This window comes from Nipponia nippon, unplaced genomic scaffold, assembly GCF_047370975.1.
Source record: "Nipponia nippon isolate SJK-2023a ecotype South Korea unplaced genomic scaffold, ASM4737097v1 scaffold_5, whole genome shotgun sequence".
NCBI lineage: Eukaryota > Metazoa > Chordata > Aves > Pelecaniformes > Threskiornithidae > Nipponia > Nipponia nippon.
Genome location: NW_028262369.1, coordinates 40,418,810 through 40,446,668, shown reverse-complemented (window position 1 = coordinate 40,446,668; position 27,859 = coordinate 40,418,810). Strand labels below are relative to the sequence as shown.

At 41.1% G+C, this 27,859-nt stretch overlaps 1 long non-coding RNA gene across 1 annotated transcript; it reads right to left on the bottom strand.

Moving 5' to 3' along the window:
* Positions 1–377: 377 nt before the first annotated feature.
* On the bottom strand, positions 378–27,859 carry LOC148052148 (uncharacterized). Its single transcript, XR_015698649.1, has 5 exons — positions 27,802–27,859; positions 5,112–5,231; positions 3,726–3,920; positions 3,150–3,215; positions 378–464 (listed from the first exon to the last, which is right to left on the bottom strand). It is a non-coding gene; the product is annotated as an uncharacterized LOC148052148 (long non-coding RNA).

The window sequence follows — 27,859 nt, the reverse complement described above, 5'->3', positions numbered from 1 at the left end:
TTCCCAGTTTTAAGTTCTTACCTCTGGGACATAAGTAATGTCACAGCACCAAAAAAACCCACCACCTTCTTCCAAATGAATACCTGCTCTGTTGTCTTCCTTCAATCATTCCACCCTCTCTGGCTTTGGAAACACAAAAATCAGACTTCTGTCTTTAGTATCCCCTGAAAGACCTACCTTTCTCACAGTTGAAAACCATTTTAAACTGAAGTAACATTATTAGAGTTACTGTACAACTGAAATAATATGCAAATTGTAACAAAAGGCAGTGTTGTAATGCATGAGTATGAAAGTCGGAAATCATGTAGCACTGACCATGTTAATCCTGGAATCTCCTCTCCCAACTAAAAGCATGCCTTCACAAACTTCTTGTTCCCTTAACGTAGCTTTATTTTAACATAGCACATAAAGGAAAACTCTTTTTCTTCTTGATTTGGGCTGTTTTTCCTTCAGGTAGCTGAACACTGAAATGGAGAGAAATTGTCAATGTCATACACTGCCTGAATTAAGTCACTATGCCTCTTATCACAGAGCAGAACCAAGAAATATATCAATAAATAAAGATGTATTATTCTAGACTGTCATTTTGGTTATTAGACTAATGAATTCCAGAAGCAAGGGAGGAAGAATAGAGTGCTCTTCCAGTAAGTACGTGGTTCTGCAGGTATTAACAGAAATACTGTAGCAGAGCTCCAATTTGCAGGAGCCTGCAGCAAGGTTGCATTCACAATAAGGTCAGTAAAAAATGGCAAACACATTAGCAAGTAAGCTACTCCCCTAAGTGTATAACACTTTTTCCATCAATATTTTGTGGGAATTTAAACCGCAGTGATTTTATTATTTTATAAACCTAGGTTAGCATGTGTATAACGACATGTCAGTTCATGCGCAGTGTCAATATAAAATACCAGTTTTGAATTCAACCAGGCACATTATTAAAATGAAAAAGTTCTGACTGACATTTCCAAGGAACATTAGTTCTTCCATAAGTAACTCAGACTTCAGAGTAACCTATAAATAGAATGAAGTATGTCCATTTCAGTGTCCAGCAGTCCTCCTACACAGGGTAGGAAGCAGTAAGTCATTTCTCTGTAGACCAAGGATTTAGTCTAATACCATTCTGTCCTTTTCAACATAGGAGTACACAACACCACAGAGGTATTGATCATCACCAGTGGAAAGGTCCAGCGACACTTTCGGCTGCGAAGCACATAGCAGCCAATCACAGCTGCAGAGTTAACAGCTTTACCAAGCCGGCCTAAGTAGCGTAAAGCTTTAGCAACATGTGGAGGAGTAACCTGTAAATTATCTGATCATTTTACTGCTAGTTTTTTTATCTGATTTGTAAGCTAGTGGTTGAATCTTGGTCTTACTGAATTCAACCAGACTTGCATCACTGACTTCAATGGACTGAATATTTCCCACTGCAGAGGCCATTCTTGAAACTGTATTCAACAGAAATGGTTTTAGCTGTAGAAAAGATGCATTATAACATCCGCTAGTCAGTACGTAATACAACGAATCATACTTCACTCAATCTCCTGTAATTAAAAAGAGGGCAGATACTTCTCTGACTAGTTGGATCGTTTAATGCAGTGAGGCAGAATTCCCTTTCACACTGCACAAGCGCTGCCTGGCTAAGAGAATTGAGAACAGACCATTACCTGCTGCAACCATGACAATTGCAAAGTTGAGAATGAGAGGTCAAAGCAAGGGCTGTCGAGGCATGGCTGGGCTCCACCGAGTTCCTAAGGACTAACTCTGAGCCAGCTCAAGGCTTTTCAGCAGGGAAGGGAAAAATCTGGTTTTGCTCGGGCTGCAGAATAGGTTGTGAGTGGCGGGAAGGAGCAACAGAGGACTAGGAGAGGTCAGCGGGTAGTCAGGTGTGAGTGTAGCCAAAAGGAATTGGGAAATCTTGGAGGCTATGAGTGGGGAGGGGATGACAGGTAATAGGTTTTCAGGGAGAAGTGGTTCCAAAGGCCATGATCAAGGCTGTTGTTACAGGTCTCCTCTTAAGCAATAAATCTAATTAAAATATTTCTTAAATTTAATTTTATTAAATATTTTTGGCTAGCTCTTGTCTAAAACCATCACCAGATGTCTCCAATTCTTTCTCTGGGCATTTATAAACATACGAAGGCAAGAGCTTCTTGCATGATCAAGAAGGTACTTGTCTTCCATACACATGCCTTTCCCAAAGGTAAACAGGCTTGAAATCCAGCCATCACCTGCATACTTCTTGCAGAGCTGAAAAGACATTTACATAACAAAGTATTGACACTAGCACTTGAACCAATCCATCAAGAACTGTCAAAACAAGGTAGTGGTTAGTAATGCTACCGTCTACTTTAAGCAACTAATATTATGAGCAGCAGAGCACTCCATCAGTTTCAGCTTTCGGGTAGAGTTTAGGGCAACGCTAAGTAGAAGAGGGTGCAAAATACATGTCTGAAGTTTACAGGAAACATGACTATTACTAGCTGTGGCAAGGAGAAAAATGAATGCCATCATTTAACAGTCAGAGTTGGAAAGTAGCATTTTTGGTGGTGCATCTCTGGTTCTGTATCCAGACCAAGTGGCAACAGAACTGGGAGGTGGTGTGCACCGAAGCACAGATGTCCTTATTCAAATGCCCACCCCTCAAAGTGCTTTCCACCATTGACCGACAGTACTTCCACTTTTCACAGAATGAGCCAGGTATTTTTCAGCCAGTTCCGTTTCATGCAGTCACATCAGTCATGCCTGTGTTTATTGAACCTATTCCACTGAAAGCACAGCTGCCCATTTTGGGGGACAGGGCTTTTCTTCCCATAACTGGGCTGTTACCATTATGCATATGACTTCAGAAATCAGATTTCTATTTAGAAGCTCCCACAGAGGCTGCCTCCCCACTTCACCTTCAATTTCCCTGCGCTGTGTTGCGGCGCACGTGCTGATCCAGGTCTGCAGCAGCAAGGATGGGGCTTCCCTGGAGCTACCCTATGGATCACCTTTAGCAATGACTATCTAGTCAAAAAAAGTTATAGCACTACAATAAAGAGTTCTGGTTTACGTTCGGAAGCTATTTTTCAATGCTCTCGTCACACCCAGGTCTCAGGTTTCATTGTTTGATCTTGTCTCCAATTCACTACACTTTATGTGAAGCGTACCTCCATTCTGCCACAGGACAGAGCAGCACAAACTCCTTTAGCTCCTTTACAGTCCAACTTGAGACACTGCAAGGGTAGAGGGATTTTTACAAGCTTATAATTAGATATTGAAAACAAATAATAAGTGATTAAACAGATGTTTTGTTCTGGGGTGTGTAGATTTTTGGTTTTGTTTTTGACGAAGACGATTATCTTCACTAGAAAACAAATAATTATCCATTTAAAATCTAAGATGTAGATATAAAAACTTTAAGTCAATCTTACTGCAGTTGGAAATTACTGATCAGTAGTGTTGATTACCACTGCAGTTTCTCAAAAAGCTTTAAGATTAAGAGACATTCACTGCTCTTCTTCTGTCAGGTGCCTCAAAAGGAAACCATGAGAAGAGACACACAATGAAAAACAGCAGGTAATACCGTATGAGATTCCTTATTAAAAACATAAAATGCCTTTCACTCTTGCTTTTATTAAGTCTACTTTTCAAGCCAAATGAAAGTTAGGTGAGCCGATTATAATACAAGTCACGTCTAACTATTTCATTATCCGCGTCCTGCAGCACGATAGCCCACAGAATACCTTTTGAAAGCTCCAGAGTGACGGCAGCAGGTTGAATATAATGAACAGCATTACAAATGGGGACATGAGACGACAGGTCTGGTGAAGAAGGAGTCTCCTGGAAACTGTACGGCTGTAATTACTGAGTGCTGGTGCTGTCTCGGTTGGCTTCGAACAAAGGTAACCGCCTTCAGCAAGTTATATTTCCTCAGCAAGCTAAAAATGAAAGCAGTCAGAGACACAAATATTTATGATACACAATACATTACCAAAGTCATTGTCTGCTTTTATTACCTTATTTTTGTTGTAGCTTTGAAGTCTCCCAGATCAACAGCACAAGAGAATTAAACTGTAAAGCACTGAATTATTTTTAAATTAGACTTCCAAAACTAGAAATGTTGAAGTCATATTTATAGGAAGAGAAAATGTTCTTATTTGGGGCGCTTTGCTTGCATGTCACAATTGTTTCTCAATAATTCATTCAGTTTGTCAATCAAGAATCCATCAAGCAGAAGTCAGTGAGAGAGAGGAGACCTTTGCCTCCTTGCATGGGAGCTCCCCTCAGCAAACACTGAGCAGGAACGGTTTCAGTGATAAAGGCAGCATCGGGTGTAGACCATACGGTGCTGTAGGAGACAGCAAGACTGAGAAGAAAGCTCAGGCTAATCCATGTTTTCTCACCTGTGACCTGCTACATCTCAGAAATGGGCTCACTTGGACTTGTATTAGCCATACGGCAAAAAAAATCATAGGGGACAGCAGACAAACATGTCATAATTAGATAAAAAGACAGCAAGGTGAGAAAGAATATTATCTCTGTTGAAGTTATTCCTCTGTTAATATCTGCATGCCCCAACTCCTGCTTCCCTTTCTCTTACCTCTTTTTCCTGGGGAAATCATGAATTCTGAAGATGCATTTCCTAACGTTAGTGATAACCATTAGGTCATATAAGAGAGAAGACGACTGGAGCTATTATATCATTATTCCTTGTCTTGATACCATAACTCTTTCATGGTCAATTATTTAAGGAAAAAAAAAAAACACAAAGCAAAAATAGAATAGGTTCACAGAGGTGCAGCAAAGAGTACTACAAGTTCGGAAAAACCTCTTTATAATGAGCAATTAAAAAGGAGGGAAGAGTTAACTAGTGAAGAGATGAATAAAAGATGACACAATATGACATAAAATATAACGAATGGAATGAGAGGTCAGCCAGGTATACCTTTTCAATCTTTTCGAAGATTTTGCATCACACAGTGCTCCGGATGAAAAAAGAAGGCAACATATTTTAAAGTGGACAAAGTGACATGTAAAATGAGCCTGCAGGAGTTACTGCAATAGTATTCGGGTTGTATCTGACAAATCCAGAATTTCATTTTATTTGCTGATTACCAGTTGTGGTTTACCTTTCACTGTGGAGGAGCAGAGAGTCATCCACAGCACAGTTCTTGATCAGCTCTCAGGCAGTTATGGCTCTGTCACTGTCACGGTACAAACACATCAGGAGATGGTACACTAAAATTGCCCTGCAGAAGTGAAGCAGCAAAGAATGAAACAGTTGTTGTTTTACAAGCACACATTGAGAAAGAGAAGCCATTTTACCACTATCATCACAACAGGAAAGCTGGGAGAAATGCACCAAACCAAGGACTCACAAGAAGGGAAAAACAGAGCAGGGCTCACAGTCTCGATCACATTTCCACAAACCTGCAAGTCCCCCATCCTCATTTAAGCTTTGTGAATGAGAAATTCATTTGATAAAGGGTTTTTCTATCCTTTATTGCTCTGTTCTCCCTGAAGAGACGTAACCAGAGCTATAAGGCAAACATGCCTTTGTCAGATCAAGCAGCAAACCTGGGGAGAGTCTAGGACTATTTTGGAAGTCAAAGTGATAGAATTGCTGAGTCCTATCCTAAGAGTGGCTGCTGTGGAGTCCTTCTTGGGAGACCCCAAATGAGGAAAAGTGGCTACTGGATCCCAAGTACGCGTGAGATAAGGAAACAGGAGCCAATCTGAACACCTAAGTGTTCCAAATGGAAAGCAGGACCAGAACCAGCCAGATGCTGATGAGGTCACCTGTCAGAAGCCAAACATGTAAGTGCAGGTCAGGTTCATAGGAATAAGAGTGTCACCTAACCATGAAATAAACCATTACTCTAACCATAGACTACACAAGACAAGAGCTGGTGGATCACATTGTGTGTGCAGCTGCTAGATTGTAAGCAGCCATTGTATGCAGCCCTGCATGCAAAAAAAGTCTCCTATGCAACCAATATACCCTTTCCCAAGAAGCACCCACACTTTTACCTTGCCTGCCACCCAACCAAAGCAGTGCAGGACAAAAAAATAAAACCTTGAAATAAGGTAAAGAAAACAGTGACTGTTAGTAAAACTTAACACAAATACATAAAAGCAGAGAAAAGCAAGTCTGTCAGTACATATTCTCTGCTTCCCCAGAGGCTCACATCTTACCATTACTGTAACTACTGTGCCCTAAAGGCCTCTGCACCACAACCACAATTCTGCCTTTTTTTAACAGATGCCTGCCCTCCATCACACCTATTACCACATTACATCCTCCCACTGCTACTTCAAACATTTTCTATTCACAGTATTGAGAACGGGCCATTTCACAAGGAGGGCACAAGTAAGGCAGCCATGCTCAGTCTGGAACACACAAATTAACTGTACTGTAAACTATGTTCATACTATTAGTACTTCCAGCACTACATTTTCCACTGAAGTGTTTAGTACTGCCAGTGGCCTAAGACACTAAAAACCAAGCCTGGTGGAGACCTGGAATTCCAGTTTCCTTTCCCGCCTGTACAAGCTGTCAGCATCCTGCAGGTCACAAAAGGTAAATACACCTGAAATACCAACCCATTAATTTTTTAGGTTTTTTTAAGCTCCCAAATACTCCATCTTAACTAGTTGGCATAGCGCATTAGGAACCAATGAGACATGCTTCAATATTTGACATGGAAAGAAGCACATGCCCCGAGTCGCACAGTGCGCCAGAACAGAGACCTGTGGAGCTGCTACCCAGCCCAGGCACCCTTTCAGCAAACGTCACCTTGCTGTGACCCGTGTTACTTGTCAGACGTGATTTACCCCAAACCTCAGCGCACTGGGAAGGTAGGGTGGGCAAGGACTGCCTGGGTGTGCTGGTTTTGGCTGGGACAGAGTTAATTTTCTTCATAGTAGCTAGTATGGGGCTATGTTTTGGACTTATGCTGGAAACAGTGTTGATAACACAGGGACGTTTTCGTTATTGCTGAGCAGTGCTTACACAGAGTCAAGGCCTTTTCTGCTCCTCACACCACCCCACCAGCGAGTTGCTGGGGGTGCACAAGCAGCTGGGAGGGGACACAGCCAGGACAACTGACCAAAGGGATATTCCACACCATGTGACGTCATGGTCAGCATAGAAAGCTGGGGGAAGAAGAAAGAAAGGGGGGACGCTCAGAGTCATGGAGCTCGTCTTCCCAAGTAACCATCACACGTGATGGAGCCCTGCTTTCCTGGGGATGGCTGAACACCTGCCTGCCCAGGGGAAGCAGTGAATGAATTCCTTGTTTTGTTTTGCTTGCGTGCACAGCTTTTGCTTTACCTATTAAACTGTCTTTATCTCAACCCACAAGTTTTCTCACTTTTACTCTTCTGATTCTCTCCCCCATCCCACCAGTGGGGAGGAAGCAAGCAGCTGTGTGATGTTAGCTGCCAGCTGGGGTTAAACCACAACACTGGGTCATCAAGTCTACTCTCCTGTCATCAGGCAGCCATACCATACATGCCTTTTTCTAAAACCTATCAACCTCTCAAACTACATCTTAAAACTAGTTGAGGAGGGGTTGAGGAGGTAGATGAAGGCAAGGTAAGATACTGCTATTGGACTGAAATTATTGCATCTACGATTGAGAAATGTTTTTAAGCTATGCTGTTAACAGAACATCTGAATTTGCTTTTGGGAAAAAAAAAAAAAAAAAAGCTAGCCTTCCTGCAGAGGCTGTTCAGCTCAACTACAGATAAGCTGTAAGGTGTAGTACAGCTTCATTCCAAACAGAGAAACGCCAGCTGATTTCAATCACTGACTCCTAGATAAAATATTCAAATAAGTGAAGTGACAAAGAGGATTGAAAATCTTTTGCATTCTGATAACAGTGTGTGTCACGCATGGTTACTGAGGGCATTATTAACACAGACACACATACGCCAAGTGGTGAAGATTTGAGGGTTTGCTATATATGATATGCGAGTTCGTAAATTTTTTCATAAAAGAAAGTCATTAAAGGCATTTGCTACGGATTTTTGCTGACTATAATATTTTATATGACTGCCTTATGTGGAGGATAGGGTTTCTGCCAAATTAGTTCCTAATTGTACCTCATCAAATACAACAAAACCATCTATCAGTAAAATGATGTCTGCTATCATGTGATTTTCATTACACAAACCACTTCGTGTCAGACTTAGGGAACAATTTTGACTGAAAGCAAGAATTCAGGTTCCTGGTTTGGGTCTTCTGGATTTGTGCTGCATGTAAGAAGGCACTGAAAGAACTATACAAATAAGGAAATCTCAGCCTGCCACATGTTTTTTAGTAAAGTTGAAAGCCTTCACAATTGTGTTCATCACAAAAAAAGAACAGAGTTCAGAGGCAATGCCTAAACATGTTAAACAATTCCTGCACTGTACTACTAGTGGTAAATATCCACTGGCTGACATTTAAGAGCCCTGGCTGGCCAAGAGAGATTGTTCTTAAAATAATGTCTCCAAATTCACTCAGATAAAAGTTTATATCTCTATATTTCTGATCAAAAACTTAGGATGCAATTGGGAATACACGGCACAGTAGATTTGTCCTACAAAAAACTTATACCAGGAAAGCAATTGCAATCATATTTTGAGCAGAGATTTCGAAAGAGGAAAAACAAAGAGCAAAATACAGACAATAATTGCAAATGTCAGTCCGTTCAGACAGTATTATCTTTTATCTGCAGACTGCCTGTAACGCTCACAGTAATGACTTGGTAGGCAAGGCAACAAGCAATATCCTTTCCAACTTGGTTCTTAGTTAAAGAGTATCCCTTCCTATATACTACATCACTTATATTGTTCGTACTTCTGTTGATATCAAGTATGTTATGCTGCCAAGTGTGCTGAAGAATTCAGCATCTGTTACGTATCTTTTCCCTATTTAGGGTAAACAGTATGTATTTATCAAGAACCCCGTCTCTGTTGATTAACCACCCGGTTTCTCCCTCCCTTCCCCATTTGCAATTCTCTTCCATAAAATTTCTGCCTGGACTAAATCTCTGCCTGCACACACACCATATGGCACAGCGATACAAATGAGATGAGAGTAAGTTAATTGGTCATATTAGACCCCATGAAACAGATTTTAAGTTCAGTTAGGAGCACTTTTGCACCTATGCAGAACACAGAGGTGTTGCCCAAGCCGTGGAGCAACAGGCTCTTGCACATATAAGTTATTTGTGCACAGAAAAGAGGAATTCTTCCTTCATGAGTTCCCCCATCCAAGCTGCCAGTTCCCTTCGTAAACTGGAGAAGAAGGAGAAGGCCAGACTTTACTTATATGTTTGCTTTATGAAAATATATTTGTATCACTGGAGCGTGCATACCTAAGAAAAGACACAGCCACATCTAGAGCTCAAAAGTTACGTGAAGGCCTTTCCCAGGAAAGCAATGTAAGTCTTGAGAGTCCAGCAATTGCATTGCAGTAACTTTACTTGCAGGGATATTTGAACCAGGCTGAGAAAGACCGCAAATAAGTGCCTTTCTCTGCTTTTCCTGCTGGTTTTTTGAACCACTTAAGTATCTTGGGATGGAGGGATACACACAAGCCCCATAGGCATCACTCATGTAGTTTTACTGTCTGTTAAGTCTACCCCCCTACCCAAATTCAGTTGAGCATTGCCTGTAATGAAATCTGAGGGAAAAGAAATCTGACAGTTTAATACAGCTTCCAAATCACAGCATTGCTAACAAGGTATTTTAGAAGAGAAGATTTTATATCTATTCAAAGCAAAGAGCAAATATGAAGTACTTTTCTAGACAAAGAAAAAAAAAAAATCACAAGAACCCTAATGATACAGCAATAAATAAGAGAAATACAATGCTGCTCTTGAGCATGGACATAAATTAGATGCTGGTGTGCTCCCTGCTGCTTATGTGAGGTGTTGCTCATCACTACCATAATTCATACTTGAAAAAAAAAAATTTGCTTTAAGAAAATTTGGGTATAACTGATTTCAGTGCAAACTCAGAAAGTTGAATGATGTTAATCACAAACGAAATATTTTCCATTTAGGTCACTGAGCAACTGGGAATTCTCAGAGAACATGACCAAATCCACTATATGGGAAGACATCAATTTCATGATTTGTTAACTTCTGGTAATTCATATCGTAGACACATGAGTTTTCAATTTCTGTTTATAGAATACAAAGTATATTAGTTGTACAGGAAGACATTCACAATTTTTTTTAATGAAACTTCAAATGACCTGTCACTATTTCTTTTTGTATGGTTTTAATTCTCAAAATGTAAAGATCTCCAGATGGAACTGTCTTCACTTTCCCAAATATTTCTAGAGTCCTTTGTACTAAACCTTGCAAAGTAGTTCATCCTCAATATTTTTGCCTTTCCCCTCATCTCGCCGCTAGAAGAGGAACCACAAGAGAGATGGGTTGCAACTCCAAAGCAGAAGTCAGCTCCACACCAGCGAGTCAGGGGCCAGGGGGCTCCTGAGGCCCAGCCTGACAGCCACAGGTATCCCTGGGGACAGTCCTCCCTGGACAGACTGGGGCATCTGTCCCCTTTAAAAGGCAAATGAACTTTTCACTATGGTTTTCCTGTGTGAAGTGGGTCATTACGAAGCGGAGAGCATCCATGCATGCTCCAGAGAAACATGGTCTGCTGTCGGCTCAGTTTTTTTCTTGGCAAGAAGGGTTGAGACTCTCCCAGCCAGAAAACCAGAACAAGTAACATAAGACTGCTGGCAATCCTGCTGTAAGTGGAGGGGGAAAAATTTCAAAACAAAAGAGACAAACATAGTTTGCCATGTCAGGTCATTACCAAGGGAAAGATTTTGGGGTAAAGTGCTGCTTGAACAGGCAAGCTTGGGACTGCAAGACAAGATAGTGTCTCCTTACACGGTGCAGGGAGAGAGGCTGTACATGTGCTCGGAGTAAACACAGAGCATCACATCAAAGGCACACCTGACTCCACCAGCCATTTTTCTGCCTAATAGGAATAACCTGGAGGACCCCAAATACTGACTAACAGCTTGGATCAAAGGGGACAAAGAAATGTCTGCTGTACAACAAAGATAAAAGAATATTTGTTTTTACTCACTATATGGAGCTTTTTCAACAAAATAATTAATTGTAGCATAACAGAAAGCTTCACTGGATAAGAATTTTTAAAGCATGTGTTGAAATCCAACTATTCCACTGAAAATGAATTTGAAAGGCCATGTAGGGGGAAAAAAAAAAAGTGAGGCCTTTTTTTAGAACTTTATTTTTTTAATATTTTCTACCCTCTTAAAAGCATAACCATCAAAGCAAATAAAAGTTTAATAAGTAAAAAAACATTTTAAATGAAAAACCATGATTAACTTATTAAGACCCATTAAGTGTATAATTACAAGGATTCTATTACATTAAGATACCAATTTCTTTAAAGCCAGAAATAATACCTGCTGAAACTTTAATTATTTAAATGAGAAGAGAAAGAGGCATGTTATCTTCTCTGACAAAGATTAAAATCAATTTAATTGCTTCTCTGCTGCATTGACATGATTCTTGCTGTGAGTCAAGCAACCAAAAAGGGAAATTAATACTGCAGCTGTTAATCAAGTGATATTTGTGTGCTCCATCTTATTATAGCAGGAGAAAGAATAACTGCTACTTTGGAGAGTTTGTCCACACTATATTTCATAGAATTTTTTTGCTTCAAAGAGCACCTTTACTTAATTTGAGTTGCAGGCATCTCCAGGTGACATGCAGCCTGAGAAAATTGTATGTTACATTGTTTGATCCCCTCGTAAAAATTGTTCTGCCAAGAGTAAGGTTTGTTTCAAATTAAATTCACCCTTGGGTATCTGACTCGCTAGTATGAAATTACGAAGTCACACCAAAAAGAGATAAAAATACAGCTGGAGGAGGGGGTTGCCTATGAATCATAATATATTTTCAAGGAAGAAAGCAGGTCAAAAAATCAACAATTTCAGTAAAATTAGAACATGCATTTGAAAACATGTAACAGCTGAGCACGCAGCAGAACCCATGGCTTCTATCTGCTGATTTAAAAATGTTTATCCTTGCAGTGCCTTTGTTAAAACTCTGCACCAAGTGAATATTCAGCAACATCTACAGTCGACAAATTAATGTATCTGATTGTAAGAAAAATGGTATTGTGAAATATTTATGAGTTCTGAAATACAAACCCGTGTGGTGCCTCATCATCTCTTATCAGCCCTTGTTAACTTTACAGATGATGAGAAGCACCAGAATAACTGAGGTTGTCAAAACTAATAGATCTCAGAGGCTCGGCACCGGCACAGTTCAGTTCCATCTACAGTCCATTTTTGAGAAGTTTTAACTCCTTCAGTCCTCTTCATTGAGCGGGAATCAATTCCATTACCCGGGCTGTTATTTACTGTTCACAGCACCAGGTGGCCCAGGCACTGCCCCAGGTATTTCGGGATGCGCAGGCAGCACTTTTGGGGAAGAACTTGTGTGAAGAAAGTGACAGACAAATACCAAGTAGCTTGATTTAAACAAGACCTAAAGTACTGTCTGGATCTTATTGGAAACTCTAGAATCCCAAAAGAGCAAAATAAAGCTAAAATTCTTGGAGAAGGGTCTTTCTTGGAACAATATGTGTGTATTTGCTAACTGGGCTAGAATCATTTGTAACCCTATTTGTGCACTTAATGCGCTAGCAAGAGTTAAATGACTAGGTACAGAGTTAAATGAGGGGTTTTAAACTGCAAAAGTGGTTTGAGTTGGGTTTATTTCAAAGCATCAGTGAATGCAAGGAGTCAAATCTCTTTTCCTTCTAAATTATTTAAGCAGTTTCATTTTTACCTAGTGCTTTAAACTGGATATCTGGACACTTCACAACCCCTTCTGTGCAGCTGACTGTGCTGCTATCCAGACCACCAGCACATCTTCAGTTTGGCCAAAAGTGGCTGTGACAGATCCCAAAGGCTGGTTTTTAAGAAAGGAAACCTTCAGCAGGTTTTGATAGCAGACTGCAGTAACCAACCCGGGTTTGTGTTGTGACAGACTCCCAGAGCTCAGATATTCTTTAAATTGGAAGCCAGGGGGCCGTATTTAGAAGGGATTTTGGCTCCATTTTAAGATCTTGTACCTAAGCATTCAAAAGCAGACCTAGTCCTAAGCCTACCTTTTGGTTCACTGGGGACAAAAAACAAGCTGCTGCCTGTAAGACAGCCCAGTTAACCTGCTTCACTTTTATTTTATCTCCCTTTCCAGCAAGAACCGGGGCTCCCCCCATCACTCTGGGATAGCCTCAGGAAAAACACCCCAGTGAGACTCGCAGCCAGAGAATTTCACCAAGTAAATACAACACGTTTGCTTCAGCCCCCAGGATGGGGGCCAGGCAGGACCTGCTTTAGAAAAAGCCTGGAAACATTTTGGACACAACAGCAGGGAGAAAGGAAAACATTAGACAAGCCACTAAGACTGCACATGAACACAGCAGCATTGCATGGCAGGTTTACTTACTCTCTCATAAATACATAGATATAGTAGACAGGAAACTGAACTTGCAGGTCTCCTGGAGGCCTTGCAAGTCACACAGCTCCCCAGGGAGCTGTGGGGAGCGGAGGACTGGCAGACCAAGGTGCACAAGGCACCCAGGCACCAGGCAACACACCGATAGCTGCAGGAGATGCTGCAACCCAGACGACAAAGCTGGCATGCTCTGGAGCAGCAAAGTGGGGCCTTGGAGAAGAGGTCAAGAAATCTGAGCTGCTATTCAGCAGGGGAGCAAAGCCAAGGAATCCAACAGCAGCCTCTGACCAGCATCAAAGAAGATTTTCCTGGCCTATTTTGTAACCCAATGAGCAGGGCACCGCCTGCATTAGACCAGCCTCAGAGGGGGAGGTTAGTGCCACCAAGAAGGACAGGACATGAGTAAGAGTCACTGTAACCATGCAGAGGAAAATAAATCTGTCATGGAGATGAGACAGGAATAACAGTGAGATTTCACTGTGCCTGGCAACCACCAGCAGTTTCTGCACGCGTGCATGCACACACCCACAGGCTCAGAAGGAAGCTTCAGCTGAATGCGACGTTACCAGAAGCTCAAAACAAGCCACAGCATCAGAGTAAAACTTTTCACTCAACTGACATGGCAAACAAGTATATCCAATAACAATCACATCCTCTGGGGTGTGCAGTAGAAAAAAAAAAAAAAAAAAAAAAGAGGGTTAGAGAAGGAGATTGATAGAATGAGTCCAATTTTATTTTCCACAAAGTGTGACACAGCAAGCTTCGCTTGCTTTGATACTTGTCAGAGGGCCTTTGTCACCAAGAAAGAGTCTGTCCATTTTCTAGGCGAAAGCAGGATTGACTTCAGCGGTTGCTTCTTATAAGAGTCCTAAACATAACCCTACATATCTCTAGAAATAAACAGAAGTGCTCCATCTTGTTCAACAAGGATTATGTTATGTTCCCTCTCTTCTTTCCCTCCCATCTTGTCCATCCTACCTCAAGCTGTAGGATGCTGCAGGAGTAAAAGAGTTCTTAGCACATGTTGTAAAAGCTGCATGTGTTTGGCAGCAACTTTTTTCTATCTACATGGTTACACCCCAGTCAGTCAGGCTACCAGTACCATTCATCTTGATCAGTATGCGAGGGGTTTGTGGCCAACCACCTTGCTAGACTGAGCAATGGCTAGGAATACAAGAAAAAAGAAGGAAAAAAACCAACACTAAAAAAACAGCCAAGAGCCACAAAATAATTTTAGATAATTCAGTAATATCTTTTGTCCTGAAACATTAAAGCAAAGTGCCCAGAATTATCGGGTACACACAACTCAGCACTTTCCAGTCAGTCTGGTGCTCACCTTTGGAAGAGCTGCATTGCCAGAAGCTGTGTACCACCCTCCCCGAGGCACCAGGCCTCAGCTCTGCAGAAGCAGAGGAGGGAAGCAAAAGCAGAGGATCCTTATGGGACAGGGAAAGCTGGTGGGAGAGGGAGAACAGGATAAAAGCCTCCTGGTTCTAGGGTACCCATTTGAATCTGTCACTGGAAAATAGCATCCAAGCATCTTGCGTGCACCTTCAGCAGCTTGCACAAAATGGGCTTGAAACTATGACCCAGTTCACAGCACTGCCTTCCTAAAAAGCTGTCCACATGGATCCTAGAGAGCAATGTATTTGAAGTACCCGAGCTTCCCTTCACCAGCTGTAACACCAGCTCACAGCCAAGAGACACAACTGAAGCAGGACTGAATGATGCTGTGGCCCAGCCAACACTACCCATAAGTCATAGCTCCCTTGAAAATGCTAAGCATAGCACTTCACACTGCTTACGTCTAATGCAGACCCAAAGGTATTTAAAGGGTCTGGAGAAACAGAGATGAGAAAAATATTTCTGGAGTTTCAAGGGATGGCAGTACTCCTCTTTCATGGGAACCTTCCAAGCAAAACTAGTTTTTGTTATTGATTTCAAATAAAAGAAAGCACAAAGTTGATTCAGGCCATTCTTCTGGACACAAAAGTGTTTTCAACATGTATTTTGATACATTATTGTGGAAACTCTTCCAATAGCCATCTTTCTTTTCCAAGTACTTCACTTTGACAAATAGCAGATGAACATAGCTTGCTGTTATTAACTATAAACCTTAAACCCTTCCACTCCTGTCAATGACAACACTGATTCTGATAGGACTTTTCTACTTCTTTCCTCTCTTTGCAGAGATGGAGAGAGACGTTCTCTAACCACTCAGCGTGGTGCCAAGCTGAACCTTTGTAACACTTGCAATACTCTACAGTCAAGATCCCACTCCTGCCTGAAGCTGTGGTGTTTGCAGTAGGGGCAGGGAGGCTTTATAAAGGGAGGTAAACCCCGATTTGATTTTTCTCGTGAGGATAATTTCACTGAAGGAAAACAGGTCAGAACCCAAGGCCAACAATATCTATTTTTCTTGAGCCAGGCAGATTTGGTGAAGGTTTCTTCATGTTCTTCCCTACCATGTATTCGTTCTGACATGGAAAGCATTATTAGAGAACACACATCAAGCTGCTGGTACGGAGAGGGCCAGATCTGTGATGGCAAGTGTGCGAGAGAACCCCTGCTTGTCGTTCTGGTGCGCTGCGAGTGGAGTCATGTTTCTCTATAATTCTGCACTGAACACCAAGGATCCATGCGAGACAGTTACTTTTTCTGGACACTGCCAGCCAGAACAAAAATAGAGATAGGGCATATTTTACAACCAATATTTTGGTCTCAACAGTCTTTTTCTCAGCCAACAGCATTTCATTAAATTAGAAATAGTGTGTTCAAAACAGGTTTCTGGTCCCGTACACCCTGCCAGGAAGCAAAAGGACATTAGAAGCTTATCGGGTTTCTAGCATCTGAAGTTTTCTTCAGTCATGCATTCTCCCTTCTTTCCTCATGACTTCTTTCAACATAGGTAATTTGCAACTAGACTAGCAGAAGCAGGAAGGAGGGAGGGAGCGAAAAGCATCCCCACATCTTTCAACATCAGTAGTTTTTTGTATTCTGACAGCACGGGAACATAACTAACAGCTTAGCACACATCGCTCTTGATGAATGGTCATCATCAGGGACACAGGAAAAACACGGAGAGATATGAAGATTAGTGGCGTAACTTAGAGATTTGGGAACTGGGAAGCCCCACACTTCAGATGCCTAACAGAATTCTGCACTAGTGGTTCTACAAGGATGCTTGCGATGATTAATTCATGCTTTACCACTATATCACCAACATCTGCAGCAAGTTAACCTCTCTGCCTCAGTTTTCACTGCTGCAAATTACAGGTTATAGTTGCCCACAAATGATGGGCTAGGGATTAGTTAATATTTTAAAGAGACCTAAGGCTTGAAAATGCACAGAATTGCCACCAACTATTGGGGGAATGGGGGAGGGAAGTTTTATATGATGCCTATGGATGTGTAATTCAATACTGTATGAAAAGAGTACACCCTGGTTTGCATGTGAGACATGCTGGGGAAAAAAAAAAAAAAAGAAAAGAAACAGAAGCCTTCAAAGATAGATAGCAATTGTGAAAAAAGTATACAGCAAGCTCAGAGCCCTACAAACGCCGTGGATTTATGAAAAGAACAACTACAACCAATATTATCCTAATTCTTGTCAACCCCTAGATATGGCTCCACAAACAGGTTCCACCTGGGAGGTTAAGTGTGAATTTACAGCACATTTACTACTCTACAGTATCTACCCACATGTATGCTTTTACTTTCCAGTAAATGCAAGGCAGCTTATATCACATTCATTGTCCACTTCATGTAAATTCAACTCTATCTGAATCTCAGAACACTATCATTAAAAACACATGCATCTGAGGTGATAACAACAGCAGGGCCTGTATGGCACCAGCAAAAAAAACCTGAAATGAAATTCAATACAACATAATGCAAGTCAATGCAAGATGATGTGAAAATGGCCTTACTGCAGGTCTATGCATTGAACAGACATTTAAATCTTATTATGCCTGATTATATTGCACTATTTGGGCACATTTCTAGATAGCTATAAAGAAACATTATGCCTAGTACTGCTAATTCCCCACACATAGCAGATGGCTTCACCGTAGTGAAAATGTGTGTTTCAAAGTCAGACCCTATGTTGGGAAGGTAATGATGGAAACTGTGGCATTCCATTTCAAAAATACAGAGCTCAGAGGTTTAAAAAAAAAAAAAAAAAAAGTCAAATGCAATACAAGCAGAGAATATAGCACCGATTTACTGAAAGTTTTGCCACAAGTAGGGGAGCCAGAAGCGAGATGCTGATGCTTTCTTTACCTTTGGCATATAGGAGAGCAGCTGCACAGAGCACGGCTAAGATATGGGGATCCAAACAACTGAAAGTTATTTTATGTGCCTGGGGTATCAGAAAAGTGGAACTGCCAGCTCCACTCCTAAAGGAAAGCTCAGCAAGCATGAAAAGCAGCAATGCCACCTCAATAATCCAGTGAGGGAAACAAATACCTTTCTGAACACCTCAGGCAGCCCAACGACATCAGTTCTGGCTCCACTGGACCCCAACTGCAGAAACACTTTGTCTTGGAGGAGACAGGGCAAGCTTGTTTCTGAGAAATTTCTCCATAGGAAAAGAATTTGCCAGCTTTGTGTGTTCAGAAAATAAAGAGGGTAAATATATACACTCAAGGCAAATTAGACCGTCTCTGTCACTAACTTCCTGCAAGCACAAGCTTGTTTTACTTGATGCAGACTGGCATTTTGGCTCATGAGCATCCTTGTTAGTCTGTCCCACCCTCCCCTGAATGCAACCCTTCCTTGCCTGCCAGCAATCAGCAGAGGCAGCTGCTTTTCACAGATCATGAGCTGGGGAGCAAAGAAAGATGTTTTAGTACCCCTTCATGCCATAACCCCTTAGGTAGAGAAATGGGCTTGGCAAACTTCTCACCTGCTCCTGTGAATTTATGCTCTTTGAGACCAGTGTGAGTGAGGACAACCAGGCCATTTTATGTTTGATATCCAAAGTTCAAAGGGAATTAAATGAGCATGAGGTTTTGGGGGGAGAAGGCACTTTTCCCCTGGGTATCTTCAAAGAGACTGGCAAAAGACATCATTGTTTATTCCACCCCCACTCCTGGCCCGGAGGAAGCCCCCTCATACAGAATTAGCCCTGTACCGTCCTGGCAGGGAGCAGGTCCATACTGGGTCTGGTTTACAAAGTGCAGCTGAGCTGAAGGAGAAGCCAAGACCAACCCGTGCCGTCAGAGACAGGTTACAAGTGCTCAGCGCTGCCCGTGAGTGCTGGGCGCAGTACTCGGCGCCAGCTGTCCCACAAAACCAGCAACAGTTCAAACAGAGTTTTTACTACTTGCAGAAGCTTACTAAATTTTTGCTGTGATTAGACCTACATGGGATCTATTTGAGACTTAGGATTGCTGCATTCACTATTGAGATGTAACTAACTGAGCCAGAGAGACAAGATTCACCAGGATCGACTCCCTGCTCTGCCAAATGGGGCATACCCCATATCAGCGCCTTTGGTTTCCCACAGCCCAGGGCAACAGTCTCTTTCTTCCTCAGACCAGAAACCACACTGAAGACATGTCAAAGCTTTTCTGGAAAAAAGTTTTTCATAGAAAATGCCACATTCCCCAAGAAAGTTTTGGGTTCAACAAATTGCCACTTTCTCACGTTTGTTTTGTCGAAAAATTTCCGACCAATTCTGTGAATATAACATTAAGTCTGCTGTACAAAAATAAACATTTACAGAAAGCTAGATAATATATATTTGGAAAAGTGCTAATTACAGCTAAACACATTAAACATATGTCTGTTACTAATGTATATTAAAACCAGTTAAATATAGCAGCTTGTTTTCCATCACCGCAGCTATGTAACAGCTCATGCAAAATGAGATGTGAGAGGGCATCATCTTGAGATGGCCCATTAGTATTTACTCTGGTCACTTTACTGGTGTCCTATGGATGTCACATGTACTGAAGACAAAACATCACTGCTTTTAATGGACATTTGACATGTAAAATGTAAGCATCAACTCTGCCTCCTTTAAGATGGGCAGAAAATCCTGATTCAAAGGTACTTGCTCTTCGAGTTGTTGTGGCTCAACGGCGAGCAAGCCTGAAAAGTTTTTGGTAGCAACTTATGGCAGGATTTGATTATACATACAATACCTATCATCTTGGAAAAGTTGCTTAGTGTCTACAGAGTCTACTGCTGGTAGTTCACCAGAAGTTATGGAAACTGTCCTCCAGAGTTAATAGAGGAAACCAAGTATATAATACAAATAGAGCAGGTAGTATCAGCTTTAAAGTGAAGGACGTGACATGTCATTCACAGAAACGGGCCAAACAACCTTTTCCTGTAAACGTCATTTATTGCTGGGCAGCAGTCAAACTCCTCGTGCAGATGGGGAAAAGATGATGAATTGGCTACGCTTTAATCTGGAGTCTGTTCGCCAAAGCAGAGTGGCCCATGGCACCATTAGCTGTGCCACATCCAGGGAGCAGGTCTGTCTGGAGCCAGCCACCACAAGCCCGTGCAAGCACATGCCTGGCTACTTCATTACAGACTCCCCTGGCCAGGCTGAATGCAGCCCAGGCAAAGACATATTTTTACACTGGTGACCAAATGTATTGGATCCACTCACGAGAGCGTGGCTGCCAGCAGGAACCAAGCCCGGGACTTTCAGTTACAGTAGCACAAGTTACTACCACCAAAACCAAAACAAAACCCCATGAACAACAACAAAAACCACCAACAAAAAAAACCACCAAAGAAATACACACCCACCAAAAAAAAACCACAACAAAACACACAGATATGCCTGATCTAGTTTCCAGCAAAACAGAAATGCCTACACCAAAAATCTCAGGTGAATAACAGCAGAATAAAGACCCTGAAGCCACAGACATTCTGGTCACATTTGCACTAACCTGAGCATCTCATTGGTATCCTCCAAGGCAGAGTTTGCCCTTTCCCCATCAACTGCTTAGTTAAAATTTAGAAGCAATCAATAAGCCTTCCAGAGCAGATACCATTTTCTGCATGTGTCTAGAATTTCCTAAATCATTTGTATACTACACTAGGGTTTTCTCCTCCCCTTGCCCAGAGGCTAAACCCTCATTACACTAAAAGGAATTAAGAAAAGCTGAAAGTGTTCAGAACATGGGGTGGGCTGTTTCTATCACAATAATGACTTTCATGCATTTAGGTTTTACAAAGCTGGTTATATATCTAGAACAGATACACATACAAGAAAGTCAAATGCAATAAATTGAATTTGACGCTCCTAACTAGTGGCTACTGAATTTCTTTGATAATGCTACAGACAAAAGTTGAAAACAGCAGTAGAAAAATATTTGTTCCTGTACAAAAAATTAAAACTTAATATTGCAGAAGAAAATCTCATTGAAGTTTTGTCACATTTTGCCCTTGCTGAATAGTCTTGGCTTCAGCAGCTGCTACATGAAATGTAACTGTCACTACAGTGAATAAATAAGTAAGTACTGCTATAATGCAGCTGCCCCCAATAACAGCATTAGTATAAAGCCTTTAGTGGTAACCACAGACCAAACCAGAAATGCATTCTGACTTTATAAAGATGTGCTTTCATGTCATTGAACATCTCAGTCCATAGGCTATAAAGTGTATGTACGGGAGCTTATCATTGATTTTTCCTCCTCCTTCAGAGAGGATGGAAAAGAGCAGGTACCTTGCCCACTGCTGATTTTGGCTTCCTCCCTATAAGACACTTCTAACAAAGAACATAAAATGTTCAGGTCCTCTCCACCTCTGGCACACTTCTCCAGCACTAAAGAGCTCCCCTCGTCTCTCCCCGGAGCCAGCACTACCACAAACCCTCTTCCCCCTTTGACGTGTTGTAGCACAACCCCCACCCACCCACTGCAAGAAAAACACGGGTGCTGGAGCAATGCCTGTGGGAAAAGGGACACGGCAAGATCAACTCCCTCATCGACGCCTGTCTGCAGATTTCATCAGAATATGATGATTTCAGGGGGAAAAAAATCCTGTTCATTTTACTAGGAAACTTCAAGAGCGACAGACCTACACAGATGGACAACAGTGTAACAAACAGATACTTGGCAGTATGAAAGAACACCAGTTGCTGACAAACCATTTTTATTACAGTTTTAAGTTGAATAGCTTGTATGTATTTTATGTTTTCTTAATTCTCCTGTAGAATCTCAGTTAAATATAATCTTACTTAAATAAAATCACAACTCTTCAAGTCAAGCGATTTCCTTAGTAGACAAGCTCTTTTCATAGAAATGAGAGAAGATTCTTTTATAAGGTCACCCTTGGTGAGCTTGCCCAGATAGAGATGAAAACATTAACAAAGATCTGCTCTGCATTCTAGAGAAAAATACTATTTAAAAGAAAAAAATCAGACAAGCAAGACCCAGGTGGGAAGTCTTGCTATCTACCCATTCAGCACTTCTGAAAACAAATCAATTTAGTCATCTGCAAGCTTGGCCATAAGCTCCCTGCAGGAATTATAGCTCATGCATACACAAGCCCCAAAGAGTTTTGTTCAAAGTTTAATCATATGGCAGAAAAATATCACCAGTTTTATTGTATATGCTAGCTCAAGTTATGAGATAATATCACATTTTTGAAAAGGTGAAAGAACCAGGTAGCACTGGCAAGGTGACAGAAATAATTTAAAATGTTCAATTCAGCAGTTATTCAAGATATTCACACGAAGAGCAAAAAAAAACCTAAGGCAGTTATGAAAGAAGGTGTGTGAGCGTACAGAAGTTTAAGTGTTAAAGATAGGAGTAGGACTATAGTATCAAATACTAAATTCACATGAACCCATTAGAATTTCTTCTTTTCCCCACTGCAAGGATGTTGACAAAAAAGGCTAGAATAAAGAAGTACCTGTGTTTTCTGAAAGGAACTGTTTCATTTTATTGGGGGTTATTTGTTTTGTCTTTTGACATTGCTGGTTTCTGTCCCTCCCTCTCACTTTATAATTTCAATTTTATGCAGGAGTGTGGTGAGCACATCTAGCGCATCTTTTAAAGTACTTGATTTGCTCGTAGCATCATACTACTCCTGTTTCAGTGTTTCCTCTGTCTTACTCTAATTTACAAAGGTGATGAGAAACCTAAAGAGGCAGTCAGCTATCTCAAAAGCTCTACAATGTACGGAAACAGTTCATTTGTCTCAAAAAAAAAAATATCTTTTTCCTCTGCAACTGCATTTCAATTTCACCTATCCCTGGTGAGCCTTGTTCTTTTTTCAAAGAATAATTGTTAATTATTAAGTGTAGAATAAGCTGCTGAGTATGTCCATATGTGATCATTTGATCTGGTCTCAAGCTCGGTAAGTCAGTAAATGGTTTATACACCACAGCTATTAAGTAACAAGGCCATCAAAACTACCCAAGACTTCAGGAGCCAGCTCTCTCGGAGGATGGTCCATCATCATGCAGTGGTGCTCAGGTAGCTCTTCAAAAGGATAAACACAATACAAGCATGTTTCCCAAAAAGCCTACCCACAGGTGAGGTCAGGAAAAAGAATGGAAGCAAATAGAGGCAGGGTCTCTTTGCTGAATGGCATTTTCCTCCTCAGCTGACAGATAATCAAGAGGGAAACTTTTTGCTGCACTACAGGACTTTGCAGTGCTACAGGAGGCATTAGCACTAGCAGGGCTTTTCCATTGCATACATTTATTCCCTACCCACGAGTAATTATGTAGTGCTGTATCTCTGAAACATTTGCTTAAATGATTATGGGGGTCGTGTGATTACATCCAAATAAGACTGAATTCTTGATGTATTATTTAGAGTTTTAAGGAGAAAAATGATAATCCTAAACACCCATTGCCATTCAGGAAACCTGCAGATCAGATTCTGAACTGGTATGGGACCATGGTTTATCTCAGAGACATTTCATTAAAAGAGACCAGTGTACGCCAGAAAAGCAGCCCAAAACACTGTAAATGAATACAATAATTAACAAGAGGCAGATCGGCATCCCTGGTAGCACATAGGGTTGAGGGGTAACCACAGCCGTTTGCTAGAAGTTGCAAGACAGAAAGTAGTACTGATTTTCCTGCTGTATCTTTGTCTGTTATGCAAGTTAAAATCATTTCCTTCTCCACTTTTAATGTGCATTTTATAGTCATTTTACACATCCACCAGTCACCAAAATCTGTGCAAATTAGTGCATTTATCTCAACTTCTGACCAATTCATAAGTGACATTACATAGTTAAAATAATTCTGAAATCCTGTGCTACAGGTACATTATTTACACTCTGTAGGCAAACCACGACCATATGGAAAGGCAACCTTGCTTTAATCTCTTGCATGTATGCATTATGATACTGCTGCAAATCACAGTCACCTTTTACACACAGGTTTGGACTGACAGGTATCTGTGAAGTGGAGAGAAACTGTGGCAATGGCCACCAAGGAAGACTCACCGGGAAAACAGACCCTCTGGGCCAACCGAGAGGGCACAGAGGCAACAAAGCACAAACCCATGTATACTGCATGCTTAAAGCAGAACTAGATAATTAATCATTTTAATTCAGCAGCTACCGCCTACCCAGGACACTGAACATGGCCAGCAGAAGAAACAGCTCGGCACGCAGCAGGTGCTTCTCCAGCCCAGGTGCTGAGCCGTGGCATAGGTCTCAGTGCACACTCTTGCTAACCCTGGGAGGTTCTGGAGGTACAACAAGGCCTCCAACTGAAAGTTATCTGCTGGATTTTAAGTGTCCTTTTTAAGGGATGAAGATGCTGGGCTTTCCCCTCAACTAAATGGGTCTGTGAACTCTTCTGATTAAAAGAAACTTGCCCAAAGGAAAAAAAAAAAAAAACCCACAAACAAAAAAACCAAAACCCCAAAAAACCCTCACGCACAAAAAAAAAAAAACAAAAACAAAAACACAAGAGAGAGAGAGCACATGAGAGAGGGAAACAGAGATAAACACAGCAATCTTTCCACTTAGGCACACTCTAGAAATGGCTAAATTATATTCAAACTTTTTTTGAAGTGAACAAAAAAAGTCCAGCTCTCAAGCCAGGTTGAAAACTTCAGACTCAACAGTTAAAATCAGACAACGTCATAAGAAAGAAAAGTCATGATGCAAGTTATAAGTTTGCCCTTTACACCTATGTAATGCAATTTGCATATTTTATATCATTGTATGATACACTTGCAATAGTAGGCAACCATGCCACAGACGGATTTTGGACTGTGACTCTGATCCACGACTGTACGAAACACCTCCCCTCCTTTCTGTTTATCTTTAAAGATTATAGTATCGTAGCTGAAGACCGAGGAAAGCCAGCACCTACGAGCCCACCATCACTAAGCACCATTTGGGAAAGCCTGACCTAGATGAGGAATGTTGCATTTCCACCAGGTTATCCTTCCCTCTCAGCCATTTTTCCCTCCTTAGTCTCTGCTCCATTGGTTGAAAAGCAACAATTGCTCAACCAGTGTTTAATTTGAATTTTAAACCCATTATCTTTTCAATTTGTCCTCTCCAAAATGGGTCTTAAATCAGAAAGAGGAAAGGAAAAGCAAATCACTACCACACGACCCTGCGTGGTAAGCAACCCAGCGGTACACAGAAGGTGCTTAGCCAGCTCCACCATTAGAAGGCTGAAGGAGGAAGATCAAAAGCTCCAAATATCAGGGAAAAGCCAGTCTCTTACATCCATTTTTAAGCAAGAAGCCCGATTTTCCAGAACAGCTGAGCCTGCAGCTCTTATGGTTGTGAAGAGGCAGTATTATACGCATGCCACATGCCTAGGCGCCCAGTTTCATGCTACTATTTTTGAAAGTTGTATTATAGATCTGTTTATTTTGACTCTTTATTTGGCTTTTACCACTGTCCTCATTACCAGGTTTCAAGAACTTCCAGATGTATGTATTAACAGTGCTGGCAGCTTTCCTGGAGAAAAACAAATCTCATCTTTGAGTTGTGCTTGGCAACATCTAACTTTTATGAGTGTACATCTACACTGCCTGTCACAAAGACGGAAAGCCACCTTGGGCCCAAACTCTCCATTCCCCCAGAGAGCATTACAGATATGAAAAAAGAAAATCAAAAGGCTTTGCGATTCCTCTGTGGCACACCGAGCCTGTAAAACTAAACCCATTTTATTTCATCATATTCAAATCCCCACAGTTCCAGTGAAATTTAATTATACCTTCACTTTGCATAATTAAACAGTCATTGCATGGCTTTCTAAAGCATATAAAATGACTGATGAGTGTAGTGGTAAAACCTTCAGAAGTACTAAGTGGTTTAGGAGGCTACAGGTATGTCTAGACAGCAGCTAACTCGCATAAAAGAAGCACTATTTTGTTTGCCCAGCGGGATTGAGTAGCTCTCCACATATGCCATGTTTCTGCAGTTCAACTATTTCTGATATTTTATCTACCCAATTTACAGCAAGCTCAAGTAATTGCATCATATAGAACAGATATATCCAAAATCCTGCTGATTATCAGGTGGGACTCAATATCTTAGCCACAAAGGATCTTTCAAAAGGTTTATAGTTTGGTGGAGCGGTAGCTACAGTACCATCAACTGAATTCCTAGCACTGGTTCATTCCAGTATGTTAATTGAGTGAGAAACAACATTTTTTCCTCCCTCAGCACTAAAATCACTCGCATTACGTGAAGCTTTCTATGTCATTTTGTGTATGCCCTGAAGGACTACTTCGATCAAATTCACATTTTGGTAGGTTTCTTCTCCCCTGGTTTTCTATGCCATGTTTGTCATTGTAGTATCCAAGTCAGCTGTCCTTAGTTCATTCCTCTCTGAGAAGAGGCGCTAATGAGCTGTGGTATCTCTGACAGCAGAGCATGAAAGCTTTTTCTAACTTTTATCCTTTTGGAAAACTGGTATTTGGTAAGCAGCTAGAATAGGATTCAAACATCATTTGAAGTAGTATCTCTCATTTTGTTTTCTCTCTCATTCCCTTGTCCTTTCCAAGAGATTACTTTTGCTGATAGAACCATTTCTGAAGCTAAAGGATACATCTTACAGAATCCTTTCTTTATACAGCAGCATAGGTAGCAGGGGCTTTTCAGTCAACACATTGAGCACAGAACATAATTAACAATACCCTGCTTTGAGAATGTTTCACATGCTAGGTGGAGAGTAATGGTTTTTACCATTCTTCTCAGAAATTCTACGGAAACCCTTCACTATGACCACAGAATGCTACCACTTTATATATAAAATTACTCAGCTGAAGTAACCAAGGATAACACAAGTTGATTTGATTATAGCAAATGTTTTGCTTTTCTTTAACTCAGTCTTTTTTTAAGAAGTCAGTAGGTCATACCTTAAGATAGCATTTCTACGCACAGTGCATAACCTCTGAAGGTACCGTGTAAGAAAACCTGAAAAAAACATTAGCTAGGACTCCTATCTGAAAAATACATCATGTTGTACTTCAAGTAGTGAAACAGGTGTTTTAACTTACTTTACAGGTTTGTATTCAAGTACAATCCTAATGCAGAATGGTGAAGACTAAAAGGAAAAAAACACAGATGGAGTGATATATACATACCAAGATATGAAAGTACAAATAATGTAAGCATATGGCATATATGTGAAACTGCTTAGATGATCAGGCAAAAGTCAAATAAGAGCAGCATTCCGTGTTTTAGTCTCCAGTCATAAGATGGACGATCTTCTCATATTTTTTAGAAAGGTTAGAATAGTCCTTTTTCTTGACAGACTATTACCACACTCCCTAGATGAAACATTTTTTACTCAACTTCTATTACTCAGTTTCTAAAAACACACCTTAGCCTGGCTCGATCGCTGGCGACTGTGCAGAGCACACAGACCTGATTACAGCAATTCTGTGATTTAGCATTTCCAGAGATCCACATGTAGGTGATAGATGTGCATAGGGAAAGGCCACCTAAAGTTTATAGCTTACACATGGATGGAATAACAATACAGGAGAGATCTTGATTGAGGAAAAACAACCTTGAAAGTCCACCAGATTGCATAAACTAAAAATGAAATAGGGAAGGCTAATGAAAGACTCATGGAGAAGCAAGGGGAAAAAAACAGTTTTGGACAGGGAGGCATGGAAACCAGAAGCAGCACATTAGGAATAATTGAAAGTCAGACCATCAGGTCTGGACAGTAACAGTAATAACAGTAACAGAAATCGCTTCTGTTCTAACCCTGGCCACATATTTTGTAAGGGGATGCCAGAAGCCAACACAGACAGAAGCAGAAATTGCTGGCAAACAGTTGTCCAACAGACAGCTGACATACACAAATACAAAACCGAATTAAGAAAAATGAGCAACCTACTTTTTCTTAGAAGATCCAGCCTGAGGAGCTGCAACCCTAGGAACACCCATGACCTTTG